Consider the following 17,500-nt stretch of genomic DNA (forward strand, 5'->3'; position numbering starts at 1 on the left):
GAATAAACTGATTCAAGCCAAAATCACAAACACATACAGAAGATAATATAATATTTTCTATCTATCGCTCTACATTCCACAAGGGTAAATATATTATCTATCTACCACGCTAAATCTCACGAACTTCCAAAGTAAAGAAAATCGTCATCGTTCATTGCTCGAATGAATGAGCTGCGACTGTAGAATTAGAATAGAATGACTGAATGAATGAATGAAAGTAATGGTGTGGTGGTTGTGGTGAAAGAAGGCGAAGCGATGCGTCTCGCTATACGACTACGACATCGCTTTAATCGAAGGCGCGGTTTGTCACAATCACACACACACACACACACACACACACACACACACACTTCACAAAACATACCAACGTACTCGATATAATTCACTTTACTTAAAAAACGATCACCAATGTATAGGGTGAATGAAATTGACGCCACTCGTCTCTTTGTCATTTGTTGTTGGACCGCCAAATGGGTGATTAGTTTTAAATAAAACCCTCTATCAGACTAAGACGTTAAAGGTTACACAAAAGTTTGTGTTTTGATACCGATCGATCTGGCAGGTAGAACAAGTGATTATTGTTCCTAAAGGCATACCATGAATTAAAAAAAAAAACAACTTATAGAACAAGTTACTACGACAATACTATCCAAGTTAAACCAAATTGTTCTAAGTACATGAGGTAACTCCATTTTGAATTTATTAAAAAACACAGCATAAACCACTTGAAAATCATGAAAGAAATTGTTTAATAATCCAAATGGATGAACGAATTCCCTTACAATCCAAAAGAGAGAAATTTACTACTAGTACGTACTAACCACGCCATCAACTCGCTGTCGACAACTTCGATGAGAGTTATGTCTTACTTCTGAATAATATCATACACCATTTATTTTGTTATACAGTTAAAGTTTGTTGTCGTTATGATGTGGCCAAAACTCTCAACCGCCCCCTTACTTTACCTAGTCTAGTCTCCGCTGACTCGAGACAAGACCAAACAAAGATGACCCCGCCATGCCTCCTCCACCAACAATATTTTGTGTGGATTGGGAGTGGGGGAAAAAAAAAAAGGGGGGGGGGGGGAATTGGAAGATAGTGGTCAGTCGTGGACATAATACAGAGGCGGTTTAATGGGGTGGTAAAATTGGAATGAAAAAGTAATTAAATTTGTTGGGATGAAAGAATGCGAATATAACTATGTAAGAACTCGAGGATTGACTGCTAGAAGTCATCGGCATGTAGCAGTTCGCTTGACCTAAAAGAAAAATTATATAAATATATAATAATAATAATAATAATAATAATAATAATAATAATAATAATAATAATAATAATAATAATAATAATAATAATAATAATAATAATAAAAAGATATACAAATAAAGCAAACGGAATTTAATCTGTATATTTAAAACATAATTAGACATTTATTTATAAATTCAACACACGATCAATGTTAATCTAAACGATAAAAAAATCAGAAAGTCAAGGGAGTAAAGTTTTAAAGATGTGTGTTTATATACAAGATTTGTATTTAAATGCGGACACACTAACTCGTACGCGTTGTATAATATACCAATTGAATAAAAATAAATCTTAGTCTTGATTATCATAAACACGACTGCTGCAAGTGGAAGAAAGGCAAATACATCAAAGGTTGACCAAAGATCGCTTAATACACACACATACACACACACACCATTATATATATATATATATATATATATATATATATATATATATATATATATATATATAATATATATATAAGAAGTGGCAGTTTTCTGACCAAATTGAAAGACAGTCTCAGTACTGCAGAAGATGAAATAAAGGTCGTAACGGTTATCTCACAGAACACTAACTTATCATAAATATCTAAACCAATGACCTCAAGATGGAGGAATCGCGATATGGTGATCGATCGATATTTTAAGTGAAAATTTTATGGCCAAATTGAAAATGACCCCCCCACCCCCCCCCCCCCCCCCCCAAAAAAAAAAAAAACAAAAAAAAACAACAACAAAAAAAAAAAAAAAAAAAAAACAAAAAAAAAAAAAAAACCCAAACAAAACACAAAAAAAACAATAGATAATGCAGAGAGGAGGTGGAAATTATATACAGTAATCTAACAGAATTCCAACATGTCAAAATTCTTTAGCCTTGGGCATGAAGGAAGTTTCAGTTTCTAGTAATCGAGTAATCGATCTATATCCGAAGTGACAGTTTTCTAGCCAGATTTAAAAAAAAAAACAAAAAAAAAAAATACAGAAACAACTTTTTTTTTTTTGGTCAGAATACTGTAGAGGTATCGGTGAAAGTTATTTAATTCGTCAACTTGTCATAAAGTCTCGACCTTAGACTTCATAGAAGTTTCTGATTTGGGATTTTTTTTTTTCGCATGAAGGTAATTGAATTTGGATTTTAAATTTGAAGTATAGGTTTCCTGGCCAGAAAAATAATACAATAAAAGTGATTTGCTAGAGCACTGCAGAGAAGGCAGAGGGGTCTTATAAAGTTATCTCAGAGTTCGTGCTCTAGGACGATGATTTACGTATATAGGACTGTCTCAGTGGCATACTTTATGGGGATTGGTGAAGGGGATGATAGGAGTGGAAGAGCGGGAGAGGAAATGGACAGTCAGTATATTGAGAAGAGACGGAGAGACAGAGGGATAGATAGATAGATAGATAGAGAGATAGATAGATAGAGAGATAGATAGATAGATAGAGAGAGAGAGAGAGCGATAGAGAGAGATAGAGAGAAATAGAGAGAGAGATAGAGAGGAAGGGAGTGAATTGGGAGGAGGAGGGTAAAAGGGATTATCAGAATGTCAGGCTATTGGGGACAGACATAGATAGAAGAGAGAGAGAGAGAGAGAGAGAGAGAGAGAGAGAGAGAGAGAGAGAGAGAGAGAGAAGCGAGAGAGAGAGAGAGAGAAAAAGAAAAAAAAAAAAAGAAGAGAGAGAGAGAGAGAGAGAGAGAGAGAGAGAGAGAGAGAGAGAGAGAGAGAAGGGAGGAAAGTGAGAGGGGGAGAGGAAAGAGGGAATGTCAGAATGTTAGGCTATTGTGAGGGGGAGGGGGCAGAGAGAAAGTGAAGGGATGGCGGTGGGAATGGGAGATGAGAGAGAGAGAGAGAGAGAGAGAGAGAGAGAGAGAGAGAGAGAGAGAGAGAGAGAGGGGAGAGAGAAGGGGGGGAGGGGGAGGACGCATTCCACAACCAGTCACATTATCCTTATAGTATCAGTGCAAGTCGTCCATACTATAATCCATACCACGCTCCTAGACTTTTATAAAGGGTTGACTTACAAACTTCTCTGTAGTGATGTGCAAACAGTCGTAAAATTTGAAATGACCCTAAGGTTTGTGAATGAATGGGCCAGATATTATAACTATTTATGCCATTTAGAGTAGCGTGAAACTGCAGCACAGTTTCAAAATATCGTCTGGAAAAGCCAGATTTAGGATATTTAAACAAATGTTTAATAAGTTATATCAGAAATATTTTTAAAAAACTAAAGGCTTTTTAACGTGTTGACTTACAACCTTTTTTTTGGAATGGAGAGTGAAAACTAAAGTTGGTGAATAAATGGGCCAGATAATTTAACTATTATCGACAGCTGAAATGACGTCAAGTCGCATAACGCTAAAAAATGTGGCAAGTCTCTTTGATCTGGTATTATCTTGTAGAGTAACAGTTGCCGAAAAGTAAAAAAAAAATGAATATAAAAACTCTGGCTTTCCAAATGGAGTTTCATATCGATTTGGAAAGTCAGAGTTAAAAAAAAGAAATTTTTTTCACTTTTCGGCAACTGGTACTCTCTGAGATAATACCAGACCAAGGGGACTTGCTAAGGTATTTGTAACATGAAATCATCATGATAATTAAGATCTCGACCCCAACCGAGAAAGGAAAAGTGACAATAAGAGAGAGAGAGATCATCTATCAACGGCACCATCTCTGCCCCCCCCCCCCCCACCCCAACTGCTCAATCTCGAATCAGGTAGCCACTTTACACGTCTATAAACTGTTATAAACTGTAATACTGCGGATTGATCCGGATTAGCGAGTAAATCCCTATAGATCAGTTATTGTTGATAAGGGGTTCAGTAAGGGAAGGTGGGGATGGGGGGGGGGGGGGGGTAGTGATACTGTATTTCTACACGACTTGCTGTCTGGTTATAGGAAAGGAAGGGAGGGGGGGGGGGGGTTCCCTGTAATAATTGGAGACTTAAAATAACGGCATTTGTGGCTTAGCTCGTCAGTCTGGTGGCCTCGACGTAGGGAGCCAGACAATGTAGAGAAAAAATCAACAACAACAACAACAACAAAAAAAACACAAAAAAACCAACAACAAAAAACAGCATCTCCCAAAAAATCAGTCTCGTGAGGTCCCAGGTTCTGAATCTTTGTTTAATGTCCACCTTCACTCATGAAGATTTTGACATGAAGGATAACATTAGGTCAGGGGAATGAAACTGTCCATATAGGAAAGTCTTAGATGTTTGTATCGGTGTTTGGAGGTCAGAATTTGAAATCGCCACCAGGTTGTTCTTTATCTTATATATAGAATGCGCTTGGCCAAGGAGTTCACAACATTGCCATCCGGAAGTATAACGGACCAACACACAAACTCTGTGTATCCATGAACTTTTATAGTCTGGTTAATACAGTTTAGTGAGAACAACTCACAAACGCGGATGGCAAAACCAATAACAAAGGCCTGAGTGACGTCATCTTCGAACTATCTATAGATAGAATGCGCTTGGCCAAGGAGTTCACAACATTGCCATCCGGAAGTATAACGGACCAACACACAAACTCTGTGTATCCATGAACTTTTATAGTCTGGTTAATACAGTTTAGTGAGAACAACTCACAAACGCGGATGGCAAAACCAATAACAAAGGCCTGAGTGACGTCATCTTCGAACTATCTATAGATAGAATGCGCTTGGCCAAGGAGTTCACAACATTGCCATCCGGAAGTATAACGGACCAACACACAAACTCTGTGTATCCATGAACTTTTATAGTCTGGTTAATACAGTTGAATGAGAACAACTCACAAACGCGGATGGCAAAAACAATAACAAAGGCCTGAGTGACGTCATCTGCATACTATCTATACATCATGGTCAGGCGTGCTGCTTTCTTACTAGTTTGGAGTGGCTTCCATTCAAGTTGATCAATCTTGCTGCTCACACTTGATGTTTTCTAATAATAATATCGTAAAAAAAAAACCAAAAACAAAAAAACGAGGTTTGAGCGTTTTGCCAAGATGAGGTTTTTTAACCGATCGATATTTGAAGAATGAATTTTCTGGCCAAATTTTTTATGCGTGACTTTCTAGAGTATGGTAATTAAATGATTAAAGCTGGATTCGAATTCAACAGAATTGAATATTGCAATAAATGGCATTTAAGTTAAAACTTTGAACTTAAGCTATTCACTAAAGGAGCTTACAACGCAATGAATGGGTAAGTAGTTTCAACTATTTAAAGGACGATGTAATAGTTTTTAATGACTTAAGCTCCTGGTAACCTTAAGTGTTAAATTTAAGGATCAGTAAAAGCTGCGGACGATGTGATTTATGTTAAGCTTCGTCAGGTTTTTTTTTTCGCAATCCTTCACATAATCACATCATGTAAATATTATGAGCTACACATGACTTTAGTGTAGACCAATACCCACTTAATAATTTGGTTTAAAGAGCTTTACAAGGGGTCCCAAGCCAACAGCACACTCAACAGTACTTAAAGAGGCTGTGAGTAAAATACAAACATTGTTACACACACAGCAAATCCACCCACACCCACAAATACACACCGTTATCTACTAAACAGTAAATAACCACAAACACAATCATTCATAAACGCATACACACGGCATATAGATAGAATGAGCTTGGCCAAGGAGTTCACAACATTGCCATCCGGAAGTATAACGGACCAACACACAAACTCTGTGTAACCATGAACTTTTATAGTCTGGTTAATACAGTTTAGTGAGAACAACTCACAAACGCGGATGGCAAAACCAATAACAAAGGCCTGAGTGACGTCATCTTCGAACTATCTATAGATAGAATGCGCTTGGCCAAGGAGTTCACAACATTGCCATCCGGAAGTATAACGGACCAACACACAAACTCTGTGTATCCATGAACTTTTATAGTCTGGTTAATACAGTTGAATGAGAACAACTCACAAACGCGGATGGCAAAAACAATAACAAAGGCCTGAGTGACGTCATCTGCATACTATCTATACATCATGGTCAGGCGTGCTGCTTTCTTACTAGTTTGGAGTGGCTTCCATTCAAGTTGATCAATCTTGCTGCTCACACTTGATGTTTTCTAATAATAATATCGTAAAAAAAAAACCAAAAACAAAAAAACGAGGTTTGAGCGGTTTTGCCAAGATGAGGTTTTTTTTAACCGATCGATATTTGAAGAATGAGTTTTCTGGCCAAATTTTTTACGCGTGACTTTCTAGAGTATGGTAATTAAATGATTAAAGCTGGATTCGAATTCAACAGAATTGAATATTGCAATAAATGGCATTTAAGTTAAAACTTTGAACTTAAGCTATTCACTAAAGGAGCTTACAACGCAATGAATGGGTAAGTAGTTTCAACTATTTAGTTAAAGGACGATGTAATAGTTTTTAATGACTTAAGCTCCTGGTAACCTTAAGTGTTAAATTTAAGGATCAGTAAAAGCTGCGGACGATGTGATTTATGTTAAGCTTTCGTCAGGTTTTTTTTTCGCAATCCCTTCACATAATCATCATTGTAAATATTATGAGCTCACACATGAGCTTTAGTGTAGACCAATCCCCACTTAATAATTTGGTTAAAGAGCTTTACAAGGGGTCCCAAGCCAACAGCACACTAACAGTACTTAAGGAGGCTGTGAGTAAAATACAAACATTGTTACACACACAGACAAACATCCACCCCCACACCCACAAATACACACCGTTATCTACTAACACAGATAAATAACCACAAACACAATCATTCATAAACGCATACACACGTGCATATAGATAGAATGAGCTTGGCCAAGGAGTTCACAACATTGCCATCCGGAAGTATAACGGACCAACACACAAACTCTGTGTAACCATGAACTTTTATAGTCTGGTTAATACAGTTTAGTGAGAACAACTCACAAACGCGGATGGCAAAACAATAACAAAGGCCTGAGTGACGTCATCTTCGAACTATCTATAGATAGAATGCGCTTGGCCAAGGAGTTCACAACATTGCATCCGGAAGTATAACGACCAACACACAAACTCTGTGTATCCATGAACTTTTATAGTCTGGTTAATACAGTTGAATGAGAACAACTCACAAACGCGGATGGCAAAAACAATAACAAAGGCTCGAGTGACGTCATCTGCATACTATCTATACATCATGGTCAGGCGTGCTGCTTTCTTACTAGTTTGTAGTGGCTTCCATTCAAGTTGATCAATCTTGCTGCTCACACTTGATGTTTTCTAATAATTTATCGTAAAAAAAAACCAAAAACAAAAAAACCAGGTTTGAGCGGTTTTGCCAAGATGAGGTTCTTTTAACCGATCGATATTTGAAGAATGAATTTTCTGGCCAAATTTTTTATGCGTGACTTTCTAGAGTATGGTAATTAAATGATTAAAGCTGGATTCGAATTCAACAGAATTGAATATTGCAATAAATGGCATTTAAGTTAAAACTTTGAACTTAAGCTATTCACTAAAGGAGCTTACAACGCAATGAATGGGTAAGTAGTTTCAACTATTTAAAGGACGATGTAATAGTTTTTAATGACTTAAGCTCCTGGTACCTTAAGTGTTAAATTTAAGGATCAGTAAAAGCTGCGGACGATGTGATTTATGTTAAGCTTTCGTCAGGTTTTTTTTTTCGCAATCCCTTCACATAATCATCATTGTAAATATTATGAGCTCACACATGAGCTTTATAGTGTAGACCAATACCCACTTAATAATTTGGTTAAAGAGCTTTACAAGGGGTCCCAAGCCAACAGCACACTCAACAGTACTAAAGGAGGCTGTGAGTAAAATACAAACATTGTTACACACACAGACAAACATCCACCCCCACACCCACAAATACACACCGTTATCTACTAACACAGATAAATAACCACAAACACAATCATTCATAAACGCATACACACGTGCATATAGATAGAATGAGCTTGGCCAAGGAGTTCACAACATTGCCATCCGGAAGTATAACGGACCAACACACAAACTCTGTGTAACCATGAACTTTTATAGTCTGGTTAATACAGTTTAGTGAGAACAACTCACAAACGCGGATGGCAAAAACAATAACAAAGGCCTGAGTGACGTCATCTGCATACTATCTATAAAAGACTAAACACTTTAAAGGTGATGCATCGTATTGTGTGTTGGAAAGCTTGATCGGGGGGGGGGGGGGGGGGGGGGGGGGGGGGGGGGGGGGTTAATAGCTTTGTATTTTACCCTAACGCAAATCATCAATAATGTGTGGTAAGATGCAAACACTGGTTAACACACAGATGCACACACACACACACACACGGACACTCAGTTTTCCACAAACACACATAAACAAACATTGGCCAAACATTCATCAATGTGTATATTACACAAACATTAACACACAAGGCACACATTGCACCGATAAATAATATACTAATTAAAAAGTAATAATATCAACATTTAATCAACTGTATAATCGTGACCCAGATTGATATGCTCGGATTAAAACATACATTCGACGCGCACCAAGATCTTAGTACATATATGACCTACAGTCTCAAAACGGTACGTTGTGAAAGTGTGACGCTTAAAATCAAATTTACACTCTTAATGATTTTTTTTTAAATTAAGAAAGTTTATGAGTTTTATTGAGTGGAGTAAATGTAAGCTTCATTCGGATTGCAAACCCAAGATGTAATTTTTTTCTGATGACTATAACTTTTTAAAATTAATTATTTTTTGTATCCGCTCCACACCAACACCATACCAGAGAGACGAGGTGGGTCACAAACTATGCTTTCTTATCATTACGCAAAACTTAATGATTCATAATTCATTATGATTTTTTCCCCATAATAAATCATATTTGAAATCAAATTATTATCTCTATTGACAAATTCATACCAACATACTATATATATTGATTTTAATAGTATATTGCTTATGGTATCAGAGTTGATTTTGTTATACAAATATTAAATATGATATTGCTGTATGAGGAGAAAAAATGCTATCACACACACACACACACACACACACACACACATATATATATATATATATATATATATATATATATATGAAATACATATGAACAAGTTATAGCACATTACTTTGAAATCACCATGCTCAATGCGCTTTATAATGCATCATTTATTGCCCGAAAAGGACCAAGTTTCTATTTCATGCATGTGTCATCTAGTCGTTTTTTATTTTGTAGAAGCATTTTACCAAATTCGTCACTGCCAAGAGTCAGACTCTCATTCATACATGAGTCGGAAAGGGCCGAAGACAATGGGGATTCTTCTCTTATTTCGATATATATTTATTTTCCTCGTTTACATTTACATTTACGTTATACAAAAAGATGCATGATAATATAAATCTTCTACAATCTCCCCACTCCTCTCCCCCCCCTTCTCTCTCTCTCACACACACACACACCCACACCACACACACACACACACACACACAAACACATAAACACAAACCCCCCCACCCTCTCATGTATTACTTTCATTTATATAAAATGTAAAACAGGGTTAATGAAACTTTTAAAAAAAAACGGATCTAGGTAGGCTAAGTATTATATATAAAAGCCAATTATTCTACTTTCAGAGGCGACAATCAACAGTGCAAAAAATATGTTAAAAGCAGTCTCGCTAGAAGCGGAAGATAAACCAGTTAACTACTGTATGGAAAAACTCGTATTTAAAAATTTGGCCAGAAAACTTGTCCTTCAAATATCGATCGATTTAAATGACCCTCATCTTGGCAAAAACTCTCAAACCTGGGACCTCGCGAGGTCTCAGGTTTGAGAGTTTTTGCCAAGATGGATGTCATTTAAATCGATCGATATTTATTTGAAGGACGAGATTTTTGGCCAAATTCTTAAATACGACTTTTTTTCCCCAGGGAACGGCATTTAACTGGTTTAAACAAGACACAGGACCAATTTCAGCAGTATGTCGAATGTTCATTACACTGAGTCTATCTTCAAACTACATTCTTTGAAAAGGGAACTAATGTCATACATCACTTAATAGCTTAGATGTTATCACCAAAAAGCTTTTGACAACATGAACAGGAAGAATTTGACTTTTTCTTTGAGTAGAAAAGTAATGTGTATCTATTGAAGAAACAAACTCAGGCTTTGATCTGTTTGTTTTTTTTTGGGCGATAAAAATCTAATTTGTATAGCTATACTAAAATGGATTCATTTAAAGCGTTTGTAAACCTCTATCGCGTTCTGAAAAAAAAAATAGAAACAACAACACATTTTTGAAATTTAGACCAGAAAACTCGTCCTTCAAAAATCGATCGATTAAGATGACTCTCAACTTGTCTAAAACTCTCGATCAATCTATATTTAAAGACGAAATTTCTAGCCAAAATTTAAAAAGATAATTTTTTTCAGTGGAGGTCAGTATCATGCGTGGTGCAGTGATGACGTGTCCCTCTTGCTTTGATCTTAACCGGGGTCCATGAAACACTTTCTACATATCTCTGTGGCAAATTCCTTTTTTTTAAAACACACATTTTCCCAGTTTTATCAAAAAAAAAAAAAAAAAACTGGCGTATATTCCTATGCCACTTGCAAAATAGAAAACAAGCACATTATTCGCCAGGGATGCTTTTCACTAGAAAATTTACAAAGCGCTTGAGTACACTAAGTGGATATTGAGTCATATAAAAACTCAAGCTTGGGTTTTGAAAAATTGTGGCTTATTTTAATGCACTAGTGCAGCGAATAAAATAGTTTTTTTGTTTGTTTCTAAGATAATAATTGCAAAGTGCTATCCAATAAAGAATTTGTGTGAAAACACATTTTAAACATAAAATATGTCATTAAAAAAATTGATAGAGTGACAAATAGGGAATAAATAGTTGGCTGTGAGAAACTATACAAATATCTTCTCTTCTTCTAGGTTCCATGCCTGGTCCAGGCTTCGGATACTGCATGAATTATCTCTCTCCATTCCTCCCTGTCTCTTGCTTTTTCAAACAGCTCTTGGATTGTTAGGTTGGTGAAGCCCTTCAGTTGGTCTATGAGTGTTTTTCTTTGTCTCCCCCGGGCGCGTTTACCAGGTATTTTTCCACAACTTGTCAGGCATTCATTCTTATCTTTCCTTACTATGTGTCCGAAAAAGGATAGTTGTCGATCCACTATTAAGGGCATTAGTTTCCTTTGTTGGTATGTTTGTTTTAGCACTTCTTCGTTCGTTTTGTGTGCAGTATACGATATTCTCTGCATCCTTCTCAAGCACCACATTTCAAAAGCTTATATACAAATATATATATATATATATATATATATATATATATATATATATATATATATATATATATATATATATTGCTTGCGGTGACGAGAACTAATTTATTATTAAACCTTATTTTACAGTAGTATAAAACAGCAAAAACATTATGAGGCGCCTCTGTTTTCCTTTGTAAAAAATGTAGGAGTTAAAGAAATATTTTCTCCTGCGCGCATCCTGTTTTACTGAAAATATATTTTGACGCGATATAATATATATTGACAACAATTCTTAAAGTCAAATCTATGTAGAAATACATGTATGTAAGGTAATTACATTTTGATAAGAAATATTATGGGCGAGTTCATTGGAGGGGTATATATATATATATATATATATATATATATATATATATATATATATATATATATATATATTATATCAACAATTTAACATATCTATTGCCTGTAAGAAAAGGAGCAATATTATGAGCTTTAAAATATGGCACCCTCCCTCGCATGACACCATCTTGAAGGCAGGGCATTCACCTTAGAATATTGAAAGTTTTGAAAATAGGTCGTAGCAATCACCAAATGCAAAATTCTTAATCGCTTTACCACATCAAACTGATAAAAAACCTATTTAAAAACAACAACCATAACAACAACGAAATAAAACAAAATTGAGATTTTTGTTTGTTGCTTTAGGTCTCTTCCAACACAATTGAGGTTATATGAGAGACCGCTGAAACAAAAAAACAAGCAATCTAACAAAAATAGTACAAATGTAAATCAAAATCATAACCTAAAGATATCATAAGCTAAATTATAAATAACCAAGAACAAACAGGCAGAAGATTTACAGAAAAAAAAATATCCCCTGTCAAAAATACAATCACAAACCAAAGAAGCAGGATAGGCTAGTAAAGAGAAGAAGAAACGACATCACTATCGGATCGTACACCCATGAGAACATCATAGGTATACGATTCAAGGGTGATGCTCCCATCCAACCACCCGCCAAAATTGAGATAGGAAAATGTATACAAATGAAGTAAAGCATGAAAATGTTTTTAAGAATCGCTATCCATATAATATAATATATTATCGAAAGGCCATGGCTCATTTCCTTGATTTAATAAAGGAACATGTTAAACACTTCAATGTATCAAGTGATTTTCAACGCAACTTTGGATGACGTATGTTATAATGAATCACGCACTTTGTATATAAGAAATACAATAATATCACAACAGAGCAAAAACCGCTTCAATGAACGCAAGTTCCCCCCCCTCCTCCTCCCTCTCTCCGCTCCCTCCTTCCAAAAAAAAAAAAAAAAAGAAAAGAAAAAAAACAACAAAACAACAAGAAACAAAAATAAATAAATTTAGAAACAACAACAAAACAAAACAAATTAAAACAAACAATTAGACCACTTTAGCCCAATGGGTTTCAAAAATTCTTCATTCCCTAGTTTTTTTTAATGCTAAAATATTTCCCATACTCCGGAACGGATAATTGCCTGTTTGGATCACTGCTTTTTGGTTTTAAGTATATCTAAATGCCAATTTGGCTATTTCATTTGGTGATCAAATACTTTATGTGGATTATAAAATCATCTCTTGAATAGACACTATAACATTATACAATGGAAAGACTTCGTATAACGTGAACAGCGGTGTTGTACAATTTGTAATATTTTGCAATGGCTACTCTTTAAATAAAACACAATTATAATGTACCATGACAAGTTCGCCTTTTACCATTAACACATGTATCAATCCTTGTGAATACACAAATGATGTAAGAATAGAACCTTTGAAATGAATGTGAATACGGCATACAATCCGTTGTGTTGTGATATAAACAAGACGAGGATTATAAATTAAAATTAAAAAGTAAAAACTGAAATATTATAACACTCCAACATATTATATTGGATGATAAATAATGCCGCGTGTGGAAGATTTATCGATAAAAGAGGCTAAGATATTGTAAACATAATCGTAAGTGGCTTCATAGAATAGATAATTACATTACCCGTCGCCCAAAAATGATATTATGCCGTGGTGAAATTATGCAAATGAATAAAGTTAAAATCAATAACCAAGAACGTGAAACTTAGGTGAAATTTATATTATGCTTTACTGAGAACTGGCCAATAGAAGGATCGAAATTGACGGTATTCAGCTTTTTGTTGTTGTTTTTAGACAGCCATTTTAATGATTATTTCTCACTAAATTGTATCAATCAGACTAAAAACGTCTAAGGGAATATGTAGGTTTGTGTGTTGGTACTTTATATGCGGCTGGTGGAAGTTGTGAGTATTTTAGCTAAAGGTATAGCATCAATTCAAAATTGAAGATTTTTAATGAATAAAAAAAAATGAATGCAAAAAACTAACATTTCGTTTAGTTTTATTTTCAGATCATTCTAACTTTAAATATTCACTTTTCAGCGTCTTTGTGGTCTTGTGGTATGACACTCGCTTTCAGTTCTTATAGTTAAGTCCTTGGAAAAGGCTATTTACTCACATTCTCTCATCATGTGTAAAATGAGTACCTCGCCGTTAAAAAAAAATTGTTATATCGCATCATTTCTCGTTCTACATGTTACGTCTTGCTGTTGGTCAGGGACCCTTTGTACTGCGCTTTGAGCACCTTTAAATGATATTGCGCTTTAAAAAGGCTCGAGTTTGTGTGTGTGTGTGTGTGTGTGTGTGTGTGTGTGTCATCATGATATGAAACTGGATCGAGGCGGTTGGGTTACATATACAAACATAACAGGACATTCTATCTTCGCAATATAATGTCATTTCACAACCCAAATTCAATCTGATGAGAGGAGACGTAAAATGATATGTAGTAGTAGGGGGAATTAGGTCCAAAAACCCTTGAATTGTGCAAACGGGCTTGAAAGCATGAAAATTACAAATGTTGTAGAATATGAAAAATCCTATAATTTATGATATAGAACCACTCTGAGAGATCAGTATTAGTTGAGATACAAGGTTTTTAAGATTAAAAAATTTTGAAATGGACGACAATAATTTCTTTCATTTTTATTGTCTAAACATTCGAGGCAAGCCGACCAAAGGTTGTTTTACGTCATCCTTTGGATTCCCATTGGTGACTATTTTTAGCGTCGAAGCGGATGTTTTCCTTTTTCTTTACTTTCGATTCACGAACCATACAAATTATTTAATCGTAAATATTATTCAATTTCACGTCTAGCGAGCAATATTTTATATCTAATATGAGATTTTTTCTGCACCTGATTTAATAAGTATAATCAATTGCTCTAAAACGGACGGGCAGACGGGAAGACGAGCAGAGGGGTAGAGGGGTAGACAAAACAGACTAGCAGAACACAGCTCAATAAATGCCGATAACCGGTGTTGACAAAGGACAGTGCTCCTTCTCCCCTCCTTCTGTTTTCTTTTCTTTCCAAAAATACTGCTATAATCATTTTACGTGAGTTAAAACCTATTTCGGTCAAACTTGATGACAGTAAAGAGTCAGCATCCACTTACATTGCTATAATTATCATCGTTATCATCATCATCAACCACTATGATGATGTATTGTGGCAAGTTATTTACTTTACGTTATTTACCTCAAAGGGACAATGGGAGAATGTTCTATTTATACTGTTGCACACATTTTTGCCTGCTGATGATGGGTTTTTAACAGAAAGAACGAAAGAAAGACACATACAGTTATGAAAGAATATAGCATATGCCTTATAAAGGAATGCGTTTGCATGATTTCAGATACGCGTAAAATAGCAAAAAGAACTGCTCCCAGAGACTGCGACAAGTGTTTGATATGCCAACAAGATAACACAGACCGTTTATAATGTCCCTCTAAGTCGAGGAGGTATGACAAAGGGCAAGGCTATGAAACTCTTTTTGAAGATTTAACACAATTCAATTCTTTGATTTGTGATGAAAATAAGTTGGATGTATCTATTTTTTTAATTCATCAGAAAGAAATGAGATTATTGAAAGCTTAAAACAAAATGATGCTAAGTGGCATAAGTATTGTCGTGTAAAATTTAATTCCAACAAAATTAGGCGATTAGAATTAAAGAAATCTAAAAGAATTGCCCTACAAGAATTCCAAACTTCGTCATTTGACTTGGAGGAGTCGCCGAATGAATATATTTCGCCACCCACGAGAATAATGAGACAACTTTCAAAATTAGAGATTGGCTATAATAAACAAACGTGCTTTTTTTTTTGTAAAAACATGGAATCGGGGAATACTCCATTCTGTAATGACAACAGATATGGAAGAAAATATTCGTGAAATAGCGTTATCTATAAAAGATTCTGATATGTTGTCATTTATTGCCGGAAGAGATTTAGTCGCTCAGGAGCCACACTACCGCCCTATACCATAAAATTTGTCATGCACGATACTTTAAAAAAAAAAGCTTTAAAAGATGTCACTGCTGATGATAATCATGATGTCACAGTTCTTGAAAGAAGTCGAGTTTTTGCTAACATTATATCTTTTATAGAAGAGAACCCTGCAACAAATGTGACGATCGACATGAACCACTGTGGAGCTTATTTCCAGAATTTTCAAAAGTGTCCCAAAATCTCATCAAGTGTTCATGTAAGAGAGAATGTATCGGCACCCGATGTAAGTGTTTAAGGTCCGGTTTGCCTTGCACGGACTTGTGTAGATGCGGGGTGTGTGTGTGTGTGTGTGTGTGTGTGTGTGTGTGGGGGGGGGTGTTAAGTCAGTACAGTAATGAGTAAAATTCTCCTCTCTCTCTCTCTCTCTCCCTCTCTCCCGCTCACCCCCTCTCCCCCCTCTCCCTATTTTATCTACTAGTTAGGTTAGTACAGTATTGAGTAAAATTCTCCCTCTCTCTCTCTCTCTCTCTCTCTCTCTCTCTCTCTCTCTCTCTCTCTCTCTCTCTCTCGGTCTTTCCCGCTCACTCCCTCTCCCCCCTATCCCGCTTTTATCTACTAGTTACAACACGAAATAACCATCAGTTAGCTACCCTAAATGGTTACCGGTGTATTTAAAGTTTTAGAACGCACATTGTATTGTCGTGGTTATTTCCTCGGATAAATAATGCTATATAGGAAAAAATAAAAGTGCTAAAAAGCACTGTTATGATAAATTGCCAGAGTGGTTCTATATCAGGTGTTATTTATACGTGCCATAGCTACCTATATGCCAATTTTCAGGATTTCAGCCCCAATGTGCAGGGTTTTAGCCTAATTTTCCCTAATACAATGAATATGAAGAAAATATATATTTTTACGCAGTTATTTCCCTTGTTTAATATAGCTGTAATAGGTAAAATCTAAGGCCTTAAACCGATACGTTATGATTGATTGCCAGAGTGGTTCTATATCGGATGTTTTTTCTATGGGTCTTAGCAACCTGTATGCAAATTTTCATGCTTTCAACCCGAATTTGCACGGTTTTAGCCTAATTCCCCCTACTAGTAGTCAGCTTTTACTACCATCGAGCGATAAGCTAGCAGAGGACAGGCATTTACCAAGTGAGGTGTAAATAACGCATCTGTTACTGTTGAGGATTTGACAACCCCGCCCACTTTTGTTTAGGTACCTCCTGGTCCTTTGAAAGGCTGAAATGAGCCTTGAAAGGTCATTGTGGTGAGGGTGCTTTCATGTTGAATGGGGGTGAACCCCCTCGGAAAATAAAAATGACCAAAAGTGTGACTGTATCATGTCTACGTGCGTGGATTCCACAGAAGTCTACCGTAATACTAAAATAGTAGAACTCTGCGGTGGATACTTAGGCCTATGTTGGGGCAGCATGGCTCTTTGCTTCGTACCCGGAAGGTACCGAGTTCGATCACCCGCCCATAATTTAGTCCGGTTAAAATATGTCAACGTAGATATTAATACTAGTATAAATTTCCATTTTAGCATTTAAATCACAAACATAAAATACTTGAAGTCTCAGGTTTGAGAGTTTTTGCCAAGATGACTGTC

At 35.8% G+C, this 17,500-nt stretch overlaps 1 protein-coding gene across 6 annotated transcripts in view; it reads right to left on the bottom strand.

Annotated features, from left to right (window-relative positions):
* The window catches only part of LOC144968620 (uncharacterized), a 366,960-nt gene that overhangs the window by 176,930 nt on the left and 172,530 nt on the right, over positions 1-17,500 (bottom strand). Inside the window, exon 1 of one of the 6 annotated variants that reach the window (XM_078907130.1) lies at positions 822-923. The exons of 2 other annotated variants lie outside the window; for them this stretch is intronic. The gene's annotated coding sequence lies outside the window, so the exon portion shown is untranslated. 3 more of the 6 variants (XM_078907128.1, XM_078907131.1, XM_078907134.1) reach the window with 3 other exon arrangements.

This window comes from Berghia stephanieae, chromosome 3, assembly GCF_034508935.2.
Source record: "Berghia stephanieae isolate SIO BIC M18660-M18661 chromosome 3, UCSD_Bste_1.3, whole genome shotgun sequence".
NCBI lineage: Eukaryota > Metazoa > Mollusca > Gastropoda > Nudibranchia > Aeolidiidae > Berghia > Berghia stephanieae.